The sequence below is a fragment of the Erpetoichthys calabaricus genome, chromosome 2, assembly GCF_900747795.2.
Source record: "Erpetoichthys calabaricus chromosome 2, fErpCal1.3, whole genome shotgun sequence".
In the NCBI taxonomy this organism is placed as follows: domain Eukaryota; kingdom Metazoa; phylum Chordata; class Cladistia; order Polypteriformes; family Polypteridae; genus Erpetoichthys; species Erpetoichthys calabaricus.
In genome coordinates this window covers 114,998,203-115,018,868 of record NC_041395.2, presented here as the reverse complement: position 1 = coordinate 115,018,868, position 20,666 = coordinate 114,998,203, and the positions used below count along the sequence as shown (strand labels likewise).

The 20,666-nt window shown below is 38.9% G+C and overlaps 1 protein-coding gene across 1 annotated transcript in view; it reads right to left on the bottom strand.

Moving 5' to 3' along the window:
• The window catches only part of pxylp1 (2-phosphoxylose phosphatase 1), a 112,041-nt gene extending 95,638 nt beyond the window's left edge, over nt 1-16,403 (bottom strand). Inside the window, exon 1 of the mRNA XM_028794393.2 lies at nt 16,252-16,403. The gene's annotated coding sequence lies outside the window, so the exon portion shown is untranslated. The remainder of the gene's footprint in view (nt 1-16,251) is intronic.
• Between the last annotated feature and the right edge of the window lie 4,263 nt (nt 16,404-20,666).

The window sequence follows — 20,666 nt, the reverse complement described above, 5'->3', positions numbered from 1 at the left end:
TTAATATTTTTTGGACATAATATAGTGTGTTGTGTTAAAAAGGGCATTTGGTCTAATGAGATTGCTGTTCCAAATCTCTCTGTAACTAAGTCGTCGCAGATAAAGGCTTGAGGAATTATAATAATTTGTGGCTGAAGTCCATCTGTATTGGTGAGTGTACCATCTCTCAGTTGTAATAAGCAATTGTTATGATGTGGTTCTGGACATCGTATCTTTTTTACTAACTGTATCTTTTGAAAGCAATGCCAATTGTCTGCGTATTTTAAGGTGCACTGAACAATAGCTGAGTGCATGGCATCTGGAAGAATAGCTAATCACTGTCTAAAATCTCCTCCTCATAAAAGTACCTTTCCTCCAAATCGAATATTATTATTCATAAACGTTTGTAGAAGTTTATGAATGGTGTTGAGTAAGTGACTTCATGCCATTGAACATTCATCAATAAACAACATTTTTTCAAGACGGATGTCACGTGCAGTGCCACCGTTAATGTTCATAGTGGATACCGATTTGTAGGATCTAATGTAGTTGCTAAAGATTTCACTTTCAGGTACATCGTCAGTTATAAGCTTCTGTAGATATTCAGTATATGAATGTAAAGAAGGCAGTCTAATTTGACCCTTTTGACAACAACGTGTAAATGTATAACTTGTATTGCCAGTTGTTTCTTCAGGGAAGTGAACTGAATGACAATGATTGCAAATGACATTCATTAATCCGAATGAATTTTCCTGGTGTATGTTTTGCTTGTGCCGTTTGAGAGGCGCGTTGTTGCATGTGTAGTATTTGGGACGTGTTGTTTTGGAGCTGTAATCGATTTGCCTGTGCTGTGTGAGAAGCCCGTTGTAGCCTTCGCTGCCATTAACGTATGTCTGAGACGGGAGGTGTTTCGTTTTGAATCCGTGACTGTTGCGATGCAGCACTTTGATTGATAGTTTGCGTCATGTGGATCTAGGATGTAGATTTGTGCATATTTGCGTTGTTGATTTGTCTCAGGGTGCACTGTTCCAATGCGATGCAGTATTTGTGCACATATGAGAAAGCAGTATGGGCCATTGCCTTTTGGTGGCCTGATATTTACTCCGGTAGATGCAACAGGAAATGAACTATTGTAGGATCTAATGCAGTTCATAAAGTTTTTACTTTTAGGTACATCGTTAGTTAGAAGCTTTAGTTGAGCTTTGCGTTTTTGGAGTCGAGACATTTTTTCTTTTAGAAATATGGATAAGTAATAAGGAGTATTGCACTCACTGTTAATATGGAGCCTTTTCTGCGGTTGAACGGTTAATAGTGCCTTATTGTAATGAGATCCACCTATGCTGCATAGCCGTCTATTTTGTTGTTTCTTTCGTGTTCGTGTGTTTGTTCCTGTTATCCTTTCCTTTTCGTTTTGTACCCGTGACCGTGTATTCATGACTTGTTTCTTTCTCAGCATGCGAAATATGGATAAGTAATAAGGAGGATCGCAGTCACTGTTAATATGTTTCCTTTTCTGCAGTTGAACGGTTAATAGTGCTTTATTGTAAGGAGATCCACCAATGCTGACACCTATGCTGTCTAGTGTGAAGGTGTTCATGTTCACTTTAGAATATGTGGCTTTGGGTGTCATTTCTTATGGATGGATGTGTGTGTGTGTGTGTGGGGGGGGGGGGTTGGGGATTGTTGTCGCGCGAGCGTCTTGTTTCTTTTTGTGTTCCTGTGTCTTGTTGAATCCCCCTCTTTGTGTGTGTCCCGTCCCTTGCTTGTAGGGTCTGTGGGGTGGTTTTGTGTTCTTTTTTTTGTGTTCCATGGGCTTGTTGAATCCCCCTCTTGGTGTGTGTCCCGTCCGGTGCCTGTAGGGGGGGGTGCCCTGCTGTTGTGCGCGAGCCTCTTTTTTTTTTTTTTTTGGGTCTAGTTTCGTGTGCAATGCCTCATTTCTCCATTTTTCCTGTGCTCACTCCTTTTTTCTGTGGTCTTGTCCGCCTCTCGCGGCCCCTCATCCGCCTCTCTCGCCCTCTTTTGTCCGCCTTTCTCGGCTCCTCAGCCGACTCTCGCGGACTCTTTTTGCGCCTGCGCAGTACGTCTTTTTGCAGCTACGGCCCATTGCCGGATGTGCCTGCGTCCATCATCCGGTTTAGCATTCTCGGTTAGTAATATGGATATCTATAGTGGTCTGACGGCCTTTAAACCTGAATCCGAAAAGTATAATCAGTGACATACGAAAACACAAGAAATTATCCTCAAGAAATAGGATAATGTTCAAGAAAATTGGTTGATGATATACCCATGGCTAAGACTGCCACCTCTGTAACTCTAAAAAGAAGGACATTTCAACAGAAAATTAGGAAATTGCAGGATACTTTTCCCTTTGCAACCACAATTTATCTTTACAGTCTGCTATGGTATTTTAGAAATGTCCTTTAGGTTTGTCAACTGTTCATGGTGGTCTCAAAGCAAATATGTTTTGTTCACTGGCCAACTAATAACAGAATGGAGCAAACGCCTATCAGCAGGAAAACGGCCTGGACAGGGTACCAGTCCATTATTAGATCCACTCATGCACACATCCATACTCACACTGGGACCATTTAATCAATTCCACAAGGCTTTGAGAATGTGGGAGAAAAACTATTACCCAGAATAAAACCAGAGACAAACTGAGAACAGGCAGATTCCACGCAGATGATGAAGTGCTGGATTTGAACAGACAACGCTACAGCTGTAAAGTGGTGCTAATCAGTATTATGCCGTGTAAGCTAAACAGATGTTAACTATACTATATGTTAACAAAATACACAACATTTCTTAATGCTTACAGCCTTACGTTAACTGTTTGACAACAGAAAATTATACTCGGACAGGAGAAACAATGTCGTATGGATAAAAAAAATATATATATTGTTGAAGATTAGCCTGGCTACAGACAGACACACAGACCAGCAATGTCCAGAATACACACCTTTATTGTTCTTTGGCACAGCACAATGCGCAAACCCCAATAAAGCTCCATCCTTTCTTCTTTTCTCCGACCACCTCTACTCCTCTCCCACAAGCTCTGTCTTCTTCCTCTTAACTCCGGCTCGCTTGCTGGAGTGATGCAGCCTCTTTTATACTGCATCCAGAACTGCTCCAGGTGCTCCTCGATCAAGTTCCGTCAGCACTTCCCGGGTGTGGCGGTAGTGCTGCATGGGAATCCGGTTCCTCTTCTGTCAGCACTTCCGGGGTGTAGCAGAAGTGCTGTAGACCACAGTCCTGGAACTATCCAGGCGCCACCTGGTGGTGTCCACAGGCATGCACAGGGTTGAGCTTCTAAGCTCCAGTCCAATGGCCCCATGTAAACAAGGGGGGCTGCCCTCTCGTGTCCCAGGGGAGGTACTGCTGGTGATATGTCCACTCCCCCGGTCCTCTCCTCAATAGGGCATCCCGGCCAGGCAAAGTCCCTGGCCGTCTATCACAATAATATATACAGTGCATCCGGAAAGCATTCACAGCGCATCACTTTTTCCACATTTTGTTATGTTACAGCCTTATTCCAAAATGGATTAAATTAATTTTTTTCCTCAGAATTCTACACACAACACCCCATAATGACAACATGAAAAAAGTTTACTTGAGGTTTTTGCAAATTTATTAAAAATAAAAAAATTGAGAAAGCACATGTACAGTAATCCCTCCTCCATCGCGGGGGTTGCGTTTCAGAGCCACCCGCGAAATAAGAAAATCCGCAAAGTAGAAACCATATGTTTATATGGTTATTTTTATATTGTCATGCTTGGGTCACAGATTTGCGCAGAAACACAGGAGGTTGTAGAGAGACAGGAACGTTATTCAAACACTGCAAACAAACATTTGTCTCTTTTTCAAAAGTTTAAACTGCGCTCCATGACAAGCCAGAGATGACAGCTCTGTCTCACAATTAAAAGAATGCAAACATATCTTCCTCTTCAAAGGAGTGCGCGTCAGGAGCACAGACTGTCAGAAACAGAGAGTAGAGAAAAGCCAAGCAAAATGACACCTTTTATTGGCTAACTAAAAAGATTACAATATGCAAGCTTTCGAGGCAACTCAGGCCCCTTCTTCAGGCAAGAGAGGAAAGCAAACAAATCAATAGGGCTGTTTGGCTTTTAAGTATGCAAAGCACCGCCGGTACAAAGCTGTTGAAGGCGGCAGCTCACACCCCCTCTGTCAGGAGCAGGGAGAGAGAGAGAGAGAGAGACAGAGAAAAACAAAGTCAAAAATCAATACGTGCCCTTTGAGCTTTTAAGTATACGAAGCACCGTGCAGCATGTCGCTTCATGAAGCAGCTGCACACAGAAGGTAGCAACGTGAAGATAATCTTTCAGCATTTTTAGACGAGCGTCCGTATCGTCTAGGTGTGCGAACAGCCCCCCTGCTCACACCCCCTACATCAGGATCAGAGAAAGTCAGCGCAAGAGAGAGATTGAGAAAAGTAAGTTGGGTAGCTTCTCAGCCATCTGCCAATAGCGTCCCTTGTATGAAATCAACTGGGCAAACCAACTGAGGAAGCATGTACCAGAAATTAAAAGACGCATTGTCCTCAGAAATCCGCGAACCAGCAAAAAATCCACGATATATTTTTAAATATGCTTACATATAAAATCCGTGATAGAGTGAAGCCGCGAAAGGCGAAGCGCGATATAGCGAGGGATCACTGTACATAAGTATTCACAGCCTTTGCCATGAAGCTCAAAATTGAGCTCAGGTGCATCCTGTTTCCCCTGATCATCCTTGAGATGTTTCTGCAGCTTAATTGGAGTCCACTTGTGGTAAATTCAGTTGATTGGACATGATTTGGAAAGGCACACACCTGTCTATATAAGGTCCCACAGTTGACAGTTCATGTCAAAGCACAAACCAAGCATGAAGTCAAAGGACTTGTCTATAGACCTCCGAGACAGGATTGTCTCGAGGCACAAATCTGGGAAAGGTTACAGAAACATTTCTGCTGCTTTGAAGGTCCCAATGAGCACAGTGGCCTCCATCATCCGTAAGTGGAAGAAGTTCGAAACCACCAGGACTCTTCCTAGAGCTGGCCGGCCATCTAAACTGAGCAATCGGGGGAGAAGGGCCTTAGTCAGGGAGGTGACCAAGAACCTTATGGTCACTCTGTCAGAGCTCCAGAGGTCCTCTGTGGAGAGAGGAGAACCTTCCAGAAGGACAACCATCTCTGCAGCAATCCACCAATCAGGCCTGTATGGTAGAGTGGCCAGACGGAAGCCACTCCTTAGTAAAAGGCACATGGCAGCCTGCCGGGAAGTTTGCCAAAAGGCACCTGAAGGACTCTCCGACCATGAGAAAGAAAATTCTCTGGTCTGATGAGACAAAGATTGAACTCTTTGGTGTGAATGCCAGGCGTCACTTTTGGAGGAAACCAGGCACCGCTCATCACCAGGCCAATACCATCCCTACAGTGAAGCATGGTGGTGGCAGCATCATGCTGTGGGGATGTTTTTCAACGGCAGGAACTAGGAGACTAGTCAGGATAAAGGGAAAGATCACTGCAGCAATGTACAGAGACATCCTGGATGAAAACCTGCTCCAGAGCGCTCTTGACCTCAGACTGGGGTGACGGTTCATCTTTCAGTAGGACAACAACCCTAAGCACACAGCCAAGATGTCAAAGGAGTGGCTTCAGGACAACTCTGTGAATGTCCTTGAGTGGCCCAGCCAGAGCCCAGACTTGAAACTGATTGAACATATCTGGAGAGATCTTAAAATGACTTTGCACCGACGCTTCCCATCCAACCTGATGGAGCTTGAGAGGTGCTGCAAAGAGGAATGGGCAAAACTGGCCAAGGATAGGTGTGCCAAGCTTGTGGCATCATATTCAAAAAGAATTGAGGCTGTAATTGCTGCCAAAGGTGCATCGACAAAGTATTGAGCAAAGGCTGTGAATACTTATGTACATGGGATTTCTCAGTTTTTTTTATTTTTAATAAATTTGCAAAAACCTCAAGTAAACTTTTTTCACATTTTCATTATGAGGTGTTGTGTGTATAATTCTGAGGAAAAAAATGAATTTAATCCATTTTGGAATAAGGCTGTAACATAACAAAATGTGGAAAAAGTGATGCGCTGTGAATACTTTCCGGATGCACTGTATATAAAAAACACTTCTTTTCATCACACATTTTATTTTTACATTTTTTTCTATTACTCTGCTAAAGAAACATTTTCTTGACAAGTCTGGGTTTTTGGCTAAATATTGCTAGAATTCACTGCAATCACTACATTCAAAATCAAAAACTAAACTAAATAGGAGAAATAAATTATGTGAAAGACTGGCTGCTAATTATCTAATGAAAATTTTATAAAACCGACTGTAAAAATCAGAAAGAATAAGTTGGGATATTTTTTAAAAATCCTAAAATATTAATATCAATTTTTAAACTGTGTTCCTCATCACCCCCTCCACTCCCCAAACTCAAGTGTGAAATTCCCCCTTGTGTTGAATTTAAAATAAGAAACCAAAATAGTAAGCTACTTTAATACTACTATGCACTTCTACCTTGAAAAAGCATGATGGACAAAAGAGGACATTGAGTCTTTGTGTAACTTTACAAGAGTCTAATGACATTAAATTTTGTATTAGTTGCTTTGGGGTCTTCGCAGATGAGAGCAGGTTTAGTACAGTGTTCACTGCAGTGGGGCTTAATGTGCTATACAAGTTCAGTCTGCAGCCGAGTACCATACAGAGACTGGAGGCCTGTTAGTATGCTACTTTCAGTTTCTTGCAATGGACCTCAATGAGAAACTATTTATAATAACTAAAACAAGTAAGAAATGGAAAAACTAAATGAGAAGCGTCAAATAAAGGGAGAACAACAACATCATCTACAGCAGCCCTTCTGTTTCTCAGGTTAAACCCTGTCTAGCACATGGGCTAGCTCATTCCCCTTGTACTCGAAGACATTCTAAAACTCACCTTCTATTTTGTTTCCACTTTTTCTAACTTGGTTAGTTTCTTTCACCATCTGTGTATGGTTTATCTCTCTTAACAGTTATGAGGAATGAAATGTATTCTTGGCACTTTACGGTTTCTAGGAGCATATCTTTCTCTGCCATTCTGGGAAGCTGCAGAATACAAAACCGCTGGTGATATTACTCCTTCTGCATTGACCCTGTTAGTGCATCTTTTCCTCACTTTTTAAAGCCCTGATGGACCTTGTCCCTGCCCAGTGCCACACTTTTCTGCCTGCAATCATACTGTCACTAATCACACAAATTAACAAACAAAAAGCTGACAGGAACCTGGCAAGCAAGCAGACTGCATAACAGAATAATCTATTTTGACAGACATGAATAGGTGCAGTTAAAGGAAAAAAAAGTCTAGTTTATGTTTCTTTGTAAAGTTATTAACCTTTGTTTATGCGGTTATCAAGTTATGACAAAACACTGTGCTTTGTGGATACTAACAAATAGGCAAGTTTTTTTTTGTAAAATATATCTAAAGGTGCTTGTGGCCCGACAGATATGAATACATTAACAATAAAATGGACTGAAGAGCAGCAGAATTAAGGCACTGAAGTTAACATACCACAACATGCACAAACTTGTATAATCTAGTTGAGAATTGTGGGAAGCCAGCAACTCTCCCAAGAGCAGTGGGTGCAAGATAGTACCAAACCACAGGCAGGGTGCCAGAGAAACACATTAACACTGGGCCAATTTAAAATCAGCAATCCTGTTAAGACACAAGACTTTGGGATTTACACCAAGTGAAAAGAAGACACAGAAGAATGTGCAGAATCCCCAGAGGTTGTGGCAATGACAACATGGATTTGGATTTAGACCCAAGGCATTGGATTTATGAGGCAGTAGCACTAAACTTGGCAATTCAGTTGGTTGATAAAAAATATTTGTGGACTGATTTGGACTCCTTTTGAGGATATGGATCTATATATACAGGGGCACACAGTCCCTGAAAGTTCATTTTTATTATGGGCTTGAATAAATTGCATGTTCTTTGCACAAATCATAAACAGTATAAAATAGGTGACAGAAGAAGAAAACAACAAAGTTCAGTGAAAAAACTTAATTTAGCTCAGCTTTAAAAACACTGATGCAACGTCATGACACAAACAACTGAAAATACACAGGAAGGTTAAGTACATCATCAGAATGAGAATCTCTGGCATACCAAGGGGGTGTTAGGCGAGATACAGGGTTGTTGGAGAGTGTCTTTGTCTGCTGTGGAGTTAGTAGCGGTTTAGAGACAAGGTCCAAGGACTGGGCAGCTTGGTGAATTCCTGCATGACAGTACTCAGATACTAAGCCTTTGTCCCAGACAGACAGAGAAAGTTAACTGCTCATTTTATCTTCCTATTAAAATACCTTTTAAAATAATTTGTTACATAAACAACTTTTGTTTTGGCATTCAGCTCTGTCTTGTGGTTTGTCTCTGCATGGTTACATTTGAAACAGAACTTTGCTTACAGTCTACAAATAGTTTTACCTTGTACAAGGATTAAATAAATAATGTTACGTATTTGTATAAATCCAAGCTAAATCTATGTTTAAATATGGAAAAATAGCAAAAAATAGTTATATGTCTGCATAACCATTTAAAACAGCACAGCAATGATTTCATTATTGATTACTGGCTGCACTATTTATTTTTTAACCCTGTAATTTCGGCTACACTGGGCAATTAGTTTCTAAATCCAAGGTGCTGGATTAGTGAGGCAGCAGCACTAAAGCTGGCACCACCTTGCTGCCCTAGTAATAAATTTTCTTAGTGTTTGCTATTACTAGTAGGGTATATTGTAGGTTGCTGCACACACACACAACCGTACAATATTAGAAAACATTCTGACAAGAGTAGTCCGCTCTTCTCAAAATAACTCAGTAATCACTATTTACCTAATACTAAATACTTTCCACTCTCTGAATAGCCTGTAACTAAAATCAGCTATGTCATTTAAAGTCTTGAAATATTTTTTAAAAGATCTTGTAGGCAGCATTGTGTTGTTGAATACCATGTTAATAAAACTGGTTACACAGCATGCATACACTTTCCATTTATTTCACATAGGGAGAGGGCTTTCCATTATAATTATTAATTTTTATCATGTGTGGCTTTTCTTTTTTTTACCATACTACACTAAACATCCTGCTGTCCTCAAAAACTTGCTTCCCTATTCCTTCCTCTACTGGTATAAAATCTTTTTATACAAACAGAAATGCAAGGTATTATACAAAAGCTAAGCTTACCAGTCAATTAGCTGTAGTACTAGGGTGTTGTACCGTGTTAGCCATTATGAATGTAGAGAAAAGCCAAGCAAAATGACATCTTGCCTGAAGAAGGGGCCTGAGTTGCCTCGAAAGCTTGCATATTGTAATCTTTTTAGTTAGCCAATAAAAGGTGTCATTTTGCTTGGCTTTTCTCTACAGTCAATTAGCTATGATGCTCAATCTCATGTTGTTCCAGTCTAAACTAAAATTAATTTCTCCAAACATTGCAAAACTTCCAAGTATGACACAGACATCTAGCTAACTGATTACTGCTACAATTTCCAGCATTGGAATCTCAATGAGATTTAATGTAGCCTCAGATCGACATCATCTCTCTTTTCCTGTCTGTTTTCAATTAGACACACCCACATTATGTAAAAGGACAAGTTATTTCAAAGCTGGGCTTTTTTGGTCTCTGAATGATGGGTCTTGGAACAGCACATTGGTCAAAAATTGACCTAATACCACAAGGCACAATACTTAGCCACGTGAGAAAACCAAAATTATTATCAGTTACATAAACTATTAATGGTTTCAAACAACACTCCTCAAATGCATTCCATCACAGTTGCACCTTACTCTTAAGTACACACTGTAAAATAAAAGTAAATGCAAGGACACATTACCCTTTAAAAAGTAACTTATTTTGTAATTGCAGAAAAAAATTCCAAGACAAACTAAAATTTCTGTAAAATTTAAACTCTTATTTTTCAGTGCTGCACAGTACCAAAGATTATACTAGACGTCTGGGGGTCCCAAAAAGTAATTCGGCAAGGGTGCAGTTACCCCTTTCATTTTACACTAATCTAAAATTCCTACACAGTACATTTGGCTGGGTGTAACATTAAAAAAATGTTACAGCCAGTTATTCAAAACTGCAACTTGAATAAAAAATAACTCTTTATCAGGACTCCATGGCTGTAAATAAACTCAAGGCAAGCCCAAACAGCGAAATAACTTATGAAAGTAAGCAATTCAGTTGGATGAAAATAAATATTTGTTAATTCATTTGGACTCCTTTTGAGGATATGGATCTATATATACAGGGGGCACACAGTCCCCGAAAGTTAATCTTTATTATGGGCTTGGATAATTGCATGTTCTTTCCACAAATCATAAAAACTTCAAAATGGGTGACAGTAGAACAAAACAACAAAGTTTACTGAAAAACCTGAATGTAGCTTGGCTTTAAAACACTGATGTAAAGTCATGACACAAACACCTGAAAATACACAGGAAGGTAGTACATCATCAGAATCTCTGTTATACCAGGAGTGTTAGAGGAGAAACAGGATTATTGGGGAGTTTCTTTGTCTGCTGTGGAGTCAGTAGAAGTTTAGAGACAAGGTCGAAAGACTGGACAACTTGGTGAATTCCTGCATGGCAGTACTCAGATACTAAGCCATTGACCTAGATAGACAGGATGTGTTAACTGCTCCTTTATTATCCTAATCAAATACTATTTAAAATAGTTACTCAGTTAGTCATTTTACATTTTTGTACTGGCAATCGGAAGGTTGTTGGTTCGAATCCCGTAAATGCCAAAAGGGACTCTGCTCTGTTGGGCCCTTGAGCAAGGCCCTTAACCTGCAATTGCTGAGTGCTTTGAGTAGCGAGAAAAGCGCTATATAAATGCAAAGAACTAAAAGAACTAACCCAGTCCTGAACAGGGCTTTGTGAGTCTGCTGCAGCCTATTCCAGGTAGCACAGGGTACAAGGCAGGAACAAACCCTGGACAGGATGCCAGTCCATCACACCCCAGTCATACACTAGGGCCAATTTAGTATCATCAATCTACCTAACCTGCATGTCTTTGGGCTATGGGAGGAAACCTACACAGACACTGGGAGAACATGCAAACTCCACGCAGGGAAGACCCAGGACTCGAACCCTGGTCTCCTTACTGTAAAGAAGCAGCGCTATGTCACCATGCTGCCCTTAAAATAATTTGTTACATAAAAAATGTTGGTCTTGGCATTCATCTCTGTCTTGTGGTTTGTCTCTGCATGATTACATTTCAAACATAACTTTCCTTATAGCCTACAAATAGTTTCATCTTGAACAAGGATAAAAGTTAAATAATGTTATATATCTGCATAAATACAAGCTAAATCTATGTTTAAATAGATAAATATAGAAAATAATAATTTTATGTCTGCATAAGCATTTAAAACATACATCACAGCAATGATTTGATTATTGATTACATTTACTACAGACTACAGGAGCCACCACAACAGACTGGCTGCACTATTTTTCTTTTTTTTAAACTCTGTACTCTGGCCTATACTGGCAATTATTTTCTACAGATGCACTGTTACTGTTGTCTGCACTTCTTAGAATTGAGTGGATAAATAATGCACCACAGAGCAGGTTAGCCACTTGTCAAAGAACTAATTAATTTTTAAATACTTGCTTTATAGATAGTACTGGAATTTGATACCAAAGGCTAATTTATAAAAGTAAAAAGGAATCTTGAATGTCATCTCTCACAAAGAATGTCACCAATATATATTTTATAGCCATATACTGTATACAACTTAGAATTTAATAAGCCATGGTGACTTTCAAAGGGAAAAAGTAGTATTTAAAAGGACTACACATTTGGAATTAAGACTGAAGGTTTCTGAGTAATGTTTCAGGATTAGAAACATTTTTGAATGGTTCTAGGGTGTACTTATAATTAATTTATTAATTAATTTTGAAAAGACATGAAATATTGTATTTTACATATTATACACAAACATGTCAGCTCTTGGCATCTGAAAAGTAACCTAGTAAATGCAAAATGATTAGCAAAACAAATAGATTAATGTTTATATTCACAAAAATTACACACAATCTGGTTAAAAGATACTGTTTTGATGTTTTAAAGTCTTAATTTTACTGTGGTTTATTTTATTCACATTATATTACAGCTTTAAACATTAAAAATGTTTCCTTACTTAAAAAAGCATAGCCAAAACTTTAATTGACTTTTTCAGTATTTTTAGCAAAACAAACAAACAAAAAAAGAAAACCACACAAATGCACACCACTAAGTTTTTTAAATAAACACTATAATCACACACACACTTGACTTGATATTCCCACACTTTTAAATAAAACATGAAGCATCTGTTAAACTGTATCCAGTTGTTCACGTAAGTGTTCTAGAGACATTGGATCCTGTGATTGAAAGGGTATCATACTCTGAGTCATGATGGGTGCAGTTTTGTGGATGTTGTATCTATGGATGATATAATTAGGTTTTGTAGGGCCAGGACTTACCACGAATTACCAGAACAGGCCGAATCTCATACCAATTGTTTTCTTTTCCCTTTTAAAAATGTTTTTATACTAAGCTCCTGCTGTGTAGAAGCCTTGTGTCCTATACAAAGTTGTTACCCTTGGTATTTTTACAGATTATCTGCATATCATTACATGTTTATTTTTTTATTATCAAAATTAAACAAGCACTTTTACTGTTCACACTCCCGTAAGGAGTGTCAATTTAATTAAAACACAAAACGAGAATGTCTGAACCTATTAAAGTAGCTTCTTTTTTAATTTCTGCTAAAGACTTGTCTCTCTGACAACGGGGCCCCTTTTCTTTCACTCGAAGTTCAGCTGGACAACATACACTGTATGTCTCAGGGTTCCTCCCTACGCAAAAGAGAACTCCTCAGATTCCTTTTTCTCAATTTATTACTCCACTTTTTGTAAATGAAAAGCCAATATTTCAGTCTCTTCTCTCTCACTTTCTTAAAGTCTGTCTTGTCAGTTCTCTATTTTCAGGAAGTGTTCCAGCACCTTAAGAGTTTGTGTAAAGGAGCACTCCAACTTCATTATCATAAAGCTTAGAAACCAGATAGAATGTTGAGATTAGCCAATTTACAGTTCTACAGAGTTATATTACAGAGTTAAAATTATATCTAGAAACTGCTGTAGAGCAGACTTAAAAACAAGTGACAAAACAGTGTGAAACCAAAGCAAGGGAATCGATGTTTTGTTCCAAAAATGTGTGACTACAGGATGATCATTAATAGTATTAAAACCAAGAGAGTGCATTATGGCTTGGAGTCACATGCCAAGATGTATTCTGTGCTGCATATAACCAAGCACTCTGAAACTGCTCCCTAGATATAATGGAGCCGACTGTGGTTGCCCCTCAGCTCAGCTTCTACACCTCCTCCTATAAAAGTTGTCCAGTAAAGATAAGAATTCTGAGGATATACTGTAGTTGTCAAGTATGGCCAAGCACTCCAGTTATGAAAAAAGGAAAAGGTTAGGCATACCATAGATGAGGTCAAATATCTCAAAAACATCATTGTCAAGTTCAAATGCTCCTAAGCAAAGGGTTGATTATTCCATGCAAAAACTAATCAGGTATTAACTATTATGCACAAGGAAGACTTAAGGCTTAAGATATCAAGTGCAGTTCCCAAGCAATAGAGTACACTTGATCTAGAAGAAATACTTAATGATCCTTTAAAAACACTACATCAGTTTAGTTGTTGCAAATCATAAATATAGGTAATGCAAAGACTTTTGACTGATAGGTCTCTGTTCCCATAATGCTAAACCTTTGGACTACCTGGATCAGTTGCACCTGAGATAGTATCGTACTAGCAATGTACCTACATCACACTAGATAGTACATTACTAGCAGATGATAATTACCTGGGAAGTATTGAAAAATATTTTCTATTTTCATTAATAATAAAGAAAAAGTAGTGAAATAACCAGTTGCCAATTCCCTGACAATTTTTATAACTGTCAGCTATTATGCACAAAGGTTATTCTAATAATGTTCATAAGCCCCATTTAATTAAAACATTAGAAGAATTGTCATAAGAACAGGCTATTCAGTGATTCAAGCTTGCCAATCCTGTTCACCAATATTCTATAAAATGAAAAGGAGTTGAGAGTTAAAGGTTCCTAAAGCCCTACACTCTACCATGCTACATGGTAACATATTCCATATGTCTATGGTTCTTTGCATGAAGAAAATCTTTCTAATATTTGTGTGAAATTTGCCCTTAGGTATCCAACTATGTCCCAGTGTTAGTTTAACTAAAACGTGTACACTACCTTCCCAAATGTTAGACAATATTCATAAAGAACCCTAACTGAAGAATGAACGTGATGTGAGCAGGTTTTCATTTTAAACCATTCACCACCTGCTCAATAGGTGGGTTAGGCTAGTAAGGAACTATGTGGTTCTTCCCTGTCTCCAAGATGCACACTACAATGGCACTTACTCTGCTGCTAGTACACAGGTCAAGCAAACACTGCAACAGTCGTAAACCCAACAGATTGACTTGTTACTGTAAATGTGCATTAAGACAAGCTCATCTTGGGATAATCTCATGGCGTGGCATCTAAATACAGAGATGAGTAAACCATGAAGTCAGAATTACATAGTTTTGGTTCCAGGATCCTCCTAAAACAAAATCCAGCTCCAGGCAGTATTGGATAAGCAGCGTAAGAGTGTCACGAAAGATTCAACAGTCAGCCACTAGTTTATTCACCAAACTACACTGTGTCATTGAAAACACACCATTTTTGGTTCTTTCATAATACTGCAGTTATAAATTAACAAATATTCTAGCAAACACATACACCTTTATTAGGCTTTATTCCAGGTTACTACACAAGTACCTGTACCAACTAAAACATGCATTCCAACAGTGAAAACATATCTGGAAGCAGGTATATTCTGTTAATAAAATGTAACCACGTAATTTAAAAGTCAAATCTTTTTCATTTTGCATAAAAGTTAATCACTTAAATGAGTAAGGACTTATAAATATATATCTAAAAAAAACTTCCAAACTAAATTGGACTAATCTGGGGCTACAAATGAGCACCAGAAGTGCATAAGGGGCCAAATGTATTATACCTTTTGCTTGGAGTGTGAAAAGTGAAAATAGACGCTCAGTGGTGATACAGCAATATATGAACCACCTTGAGGAAACACAAATATGAATTCCTGTGTGCCGTGCAAACTGAAACTGTTTCTCATTCTCTTCTACTGTACTTCCAACACATACGGAATGCTGAATAATAATTGTGTATTTACTTACAAATCCGTTTTTTTCTTTATTTCAGTCATCAAAAGAAAACACTCTGCTGCCCAAGTGATTTTAAACATCCATCCATTTCCTGAACCCGCACATGGCCACTCGCATTCATTTATTCACACTCGGACAATTTGCTCTACGGACGGAGTGACCCGCTGCGATTAGGAACCCAGTCGTTTTAGCTATAACGGCACTCTACCGCCAATCCAGTCAACTTTCACTTGAGAATAACTGATTCTGTACTCGAGTCAGACATTTTTGTCTACAAGCTCAGGGGATTTGACAATTGCTTTAGATAAAAACTGAATACTAAATAAATACACATGGCTCACAACATGTCTTCAGCAAGTGTTAAGTGGAAAGTAAATACATATTTTCCATTTAATTATATCCTCCCAATACGCCAGTGCTCTTCCTATAAAAATACACAAGGACCAGATCTCCTTGCATCTTCGTTTAAAAACGTTCCTTGAAACGGATTCATCTTGGGATATGTGTACGAGGTACTAATGTTTCTTGCCATTAGTATTTCGATTTTATTCCGCTCTATTTAACATGATTTAACCGTTGACATTTCTGCTGGCATGCATAAATCTCTATGCCGAGAACCTCCGCGAGTTATCCGCTTTCTGGTGATCATAGATTGCTCTAAAACGGCATTTCAAACCGCTCAACTTTAAATGTTCTCGACCCTCATGCTAGGGTGGTTGCAAATAAAAATATTTTTTTCCAAGTCAGGGGAGAGCAAAATACATGTCACCGGCTTGCTAACGACACCATTACCTTCTTACTGCTGAGGTGAGGAATGCGGGGGTGCACAAAGACGAGAACAAAAAATGCAGTGTACAGAGGAAAATAAAATTAAAGGCATAAGAAAACAAAAAAGGCAGTTCTCTGATAAGAAACTGTTGCAGATGATATTAATCACAATAGAAGAATGGCTGTGCATTACCTTCACTCTGTGAAGAGGACTATCGCATGGAAGGCTTCAAGTTGGTTCTACGCTTCGTTCTTCTCCTCTCTCCTCTTTCCTCTCCCTTCACAAGCAGACTCGGCGTGTGCGTGTGCACCTCATCTAACTGAGCACGATGAACGCGCATTGCTTGCTAAGCGCGCTCTGCATTCCGGTGAAAGAGGTGGAGCTTATAGAAAGACGTCTCCTACGTGCGCGTTCTCTCGAGGAAAGGAGATGTATGTGAGCGTTATGTTTAAGGGCACAAATTTAGTTAAGTGCGATGCCCACGCAAACTGCACTTCTACCAATTGAAACCACATATATATTACTGGGTATGCAACTTTGGTGTGTTCGCATTAAACATTAAACAAAATGTCGACAGTAACATAGCCTTAATGTGGAGGTTTCTTTACCTAACTGTCGTGACTTGACAGTTGCCGAGACGTATATTGGTCATACAAACCTCGTATTTTTTATTAGGTGTGTATGTAGAATGTTTCATTGCTTTATATCCATTAAGCGTCATGTCCTATAATTTAATGGTTGCAAAATACACCGAATCTTTATGCTTATCTTTTAGGTCAGAAGATATTAAAATAAAATACGGCATGGTTACAAAATTTACATTTGTTACAAGTATATGTGATTTTTACACTTACACCTGACGAATAGAGAAGATACGCGGAATCGCACCGCAAAAGGCATTTCAAGATGATGACAACGTACTTAATGTAGTAGGTAGTTAGCATTTTACCCCAGTGATGTTTCAAGCCGAGGGCCCCGTTGGAGTAACTTGAACTTGGCATGGCACTGCAGCAAAGGCACCCCGAGGACATGCAAAAAAATGGTTTATTCAGCGCTGAATGGAAACACTTTCTCCATCTAATTCGTTACCAAAAAGTGCGTGATGGTTAACTACTGATTACTGGGTTGTTAGGTAACAATTACAGCCGTTTTCCTTAGTTTTATGGATAGAGATTTTATTTGTATGAGTTTTACCAAATCAGATCCATATCAAGCGACGTTTGGCAATACACGAAAGCGGTAAGATGTCAGGTGTATTGATTCTAAAACTCTTCATACTGACCGTTTTTGGAAAGCTTTTTGATAAAAGAAACATAACCTGGTAAAATAGTTTTTACTTTCTGTTATCTGAGAGTCAATAATTCCAAATTGCTGTTACACTGCTGTGCAGACTAGTGCACCTAGTACATTGGAACATAATCAGAACAAGGTGTCATCAAATTTGCCGTGTTTTCTCCCAAAATACAATAGAACAAGGTTGCCAAACTCAGATCCTGCAGGGTCACAGTGGCTGCAAAGTTTTGATTCCAGACACTTTTGTAATAAGTAATCAGTTACAAGTTAAGTGCATCCATCCATCCATTTACCAACCCGCTGAACCCGAACACAGGGTCACGGGGGTCTGCTGGAGCCAATCCCAGCCAACACAGGGCGCAAGGCAGGGAACCAATCTCAGGCAGGGCGCCAACCCACCGCAGGACACAAGTTAAGTCAAGTTTATTTTTATATGTACATACTACAGGGTAATTCATACATACATATCTCCACAGAACAGATGACAAAAATTCAATAGAAAAGAAATACTTAGCAAGCAACATGAATATTCAGTTACATACAGTATGTACTTGCAAGTGTTATATATTTTTGCACACTGTTCACCGTGTTATAATATTGAATGAATTATTATGATTTAATGTTGGACGGCATGGTGGCACAGTGGTAGTGCTGCTGCCTCATAGTAAGGAGACCAGGGTTTGTGTCCCGGGTCCTCCCTGCTGTGATGGTGTGGTTTGGCTCCACTTCCCCTATTGCTTTCAGAAACCTCTCGAACCTGCCACTGTCAATAATGTAACCAAGGATGAACCGGGCAAATGAGATCTGTTAGCAAGGAATAGTGTAACAGTGCTCAAGTGCATTTAATAAAACAATCCAAAAACAAACAAATCAAGTAAATAGTGCAGTGAAATCTTCTCCAATAAATAAAAAATCCTTAAAAACAGTGTTTGTGGTGGTTAAAAACAACACCATAAATAACGCATTAAGAATGAGGCTAAAATCCTAAAGCAGGAAGCTTCTTTTTAAAATCAAGTCACCGGTGCATCCCTTTAAAATCAACGTCTCTTCTGCTTAACCCACCTGGGGCAGCACAGCACGTGGAGTTTAGATAAGCATTGTGGACTATGGATGTACAATGTGTTACAAGGTTGTGGCTATTTTATTCGTGGCACTTTTGCTTTTCCAGTTAGGCAGTAATGTTAAATTTCTTTAGTTATTCGTTTAGACGTGCAGTCAGAAGGTGGATGTTGTGCAGCCTCATCTGTGCATTTACTGGTTTTGTTAGGCAGATTTGGTGATTCAGGTGTTTCAAGTACTGAAATATGCATCATCAATGACTCTACGTTATTAGCTGTCTTAACGGCAGTCCTTTTGATGGAGTGTGACACACCGTTTACTTCAAATGCATATTTTGCAGTTCATATTTTCATGAATATAGTTGCCAGTCCCCGTGACCCTGTGTTCGGATTTAGCGGGTTGGAAAATGGATGGATGGATAGTTGCCAATTCTTTCAAGATCTCATCAACTCCTACATATCATTACAACACAGAACAAAAGAGAGCACACACAGCACCCGCCACAACATATCATTCACTTTTACCATTAATCCATTGATGCCTTCAATATATAATCTGACACTAAAGAAAGGGTTTTCACTAGCATCAGGCTATGTTTAATTTAATTTTAAACATGTTCTGTTTATTTTAAAAATGTGCTCTCTGCACACGTCACACACATTTATATGTCTAATATGGTTTTTTTAGGAGATTTTTCATCTGTAGACAGTTCACTGTAATCAGAAGCTTGCCGTCTGTCAGACCAAATTAACAAGAACTTCTCTAATACTCAGCTGTCTAATTGTTCTCATCAAGTTTTATGTAAAATTCTCTCATGGTTGTTTCCAGACGTATATATATATTATTTCGTCCCTCTTCAGCAAGACTATGAGTAATAAGGACTTGTTGGAAAATGAAATTAAGTAAATAGTATGCTATTTGACCTAAAAATGTAGTGGGATAAAAGTAAAAGCAGCCGTGAATGAAATGTACTGAAGTAAAGTAGAAATAGCTGAAAAATGTACAAGTAAAGCACCAAAGCATTTTTAAAATGTAAAAAATGAATATCGATGCAACAAGATATGTTTCATTAGCACCAGTAATTAGTTACTAATTAAGCGAATGCTTGGAATGAAAATATGCATTATGAAATAATGGTTTTTAATGTTTCATGAAACTTTTGTCATAGTATAGTGATCCCTCAACCTCTCTCCTAAATGCAGACATACTTTTTATTTATTTATTTGTTTAGAGTGGCATATGAGAAAACTACATCATCTTTAGAGGCTTTAATGAGCAGTACTGTAAAATAACTTTTTTTGATGTTGTTAAATGCATTTGAACACAAAAAGAGTAGAGATAAATAAATAGCAGAAGATTATTGTTCATTATTTACCAAAAAAGTATAAAATATAGTGCATTATTTCTCTACACCTGGAATAATGCAAAAGAAAGCCAAGCCTTTCTCAAAAATATCCAGTTTATTCTGTTAAAATAAAAACACATTGGTCTGAACACACACTGGAATGACTGGCTGAAAGTCCAGTCCAGTGGCTCCCCGTGGAACACTGTGGATTGGGCGGCGGGGACACTGGCCAAGATAGATGGGTGCCTGCACCTGTTGGTAGATGTCTCTCCATGCTGTAAGGTCCTAGAAGGATAAGCCGGAGAGGCTTTGGTTTTTTAAAGGGAAGCACCGGGGACTGAGTATTTTAAAGAAGAGTCCTGTCTGAATTTTAACCTTGTTTATAACTGATTTTTTCAATTTATTGATTTTAACCTCTACCAGCTCTTTGATTTTATGGATTATTTATTAATTATTTTTTGAGCACTGCACTTTAGACACTATTTGGATTTTTTTAATGAAAGCACTTGCACTTTTCACCATCCCCTTGCTTGGTGCATTTGCCCTCATCAGCTCAGCTCATCCAGTTACTTGTAGATGGTGTGGGGTTTAAGAGGCTCACATTATGGAAGAGGGGGCAAGGAGCTAACCTGCACCGTCACACCTGACTTCTTTGGAATAGGAACGATGCAGGATGTTTCCCACAGCAGTGGCACTTTCTTAACCCTTAGGGACAGACTGAGCAGGTGACAGAGGACACCACCAGCACAGGCCTTAAAAGCATGAAGACTGACTCTGTCTGGTCCCACAGCTTTTTTCCTGTGTGTAGCTTTCTCAGTTGTCTTCTTACTTAGTCTTCAGTTATGGACAGTCCACCCTGATGGTCAGAGGTGGACATGTTGCTGGCCATTCCAGTTGACGTGGTAGGATT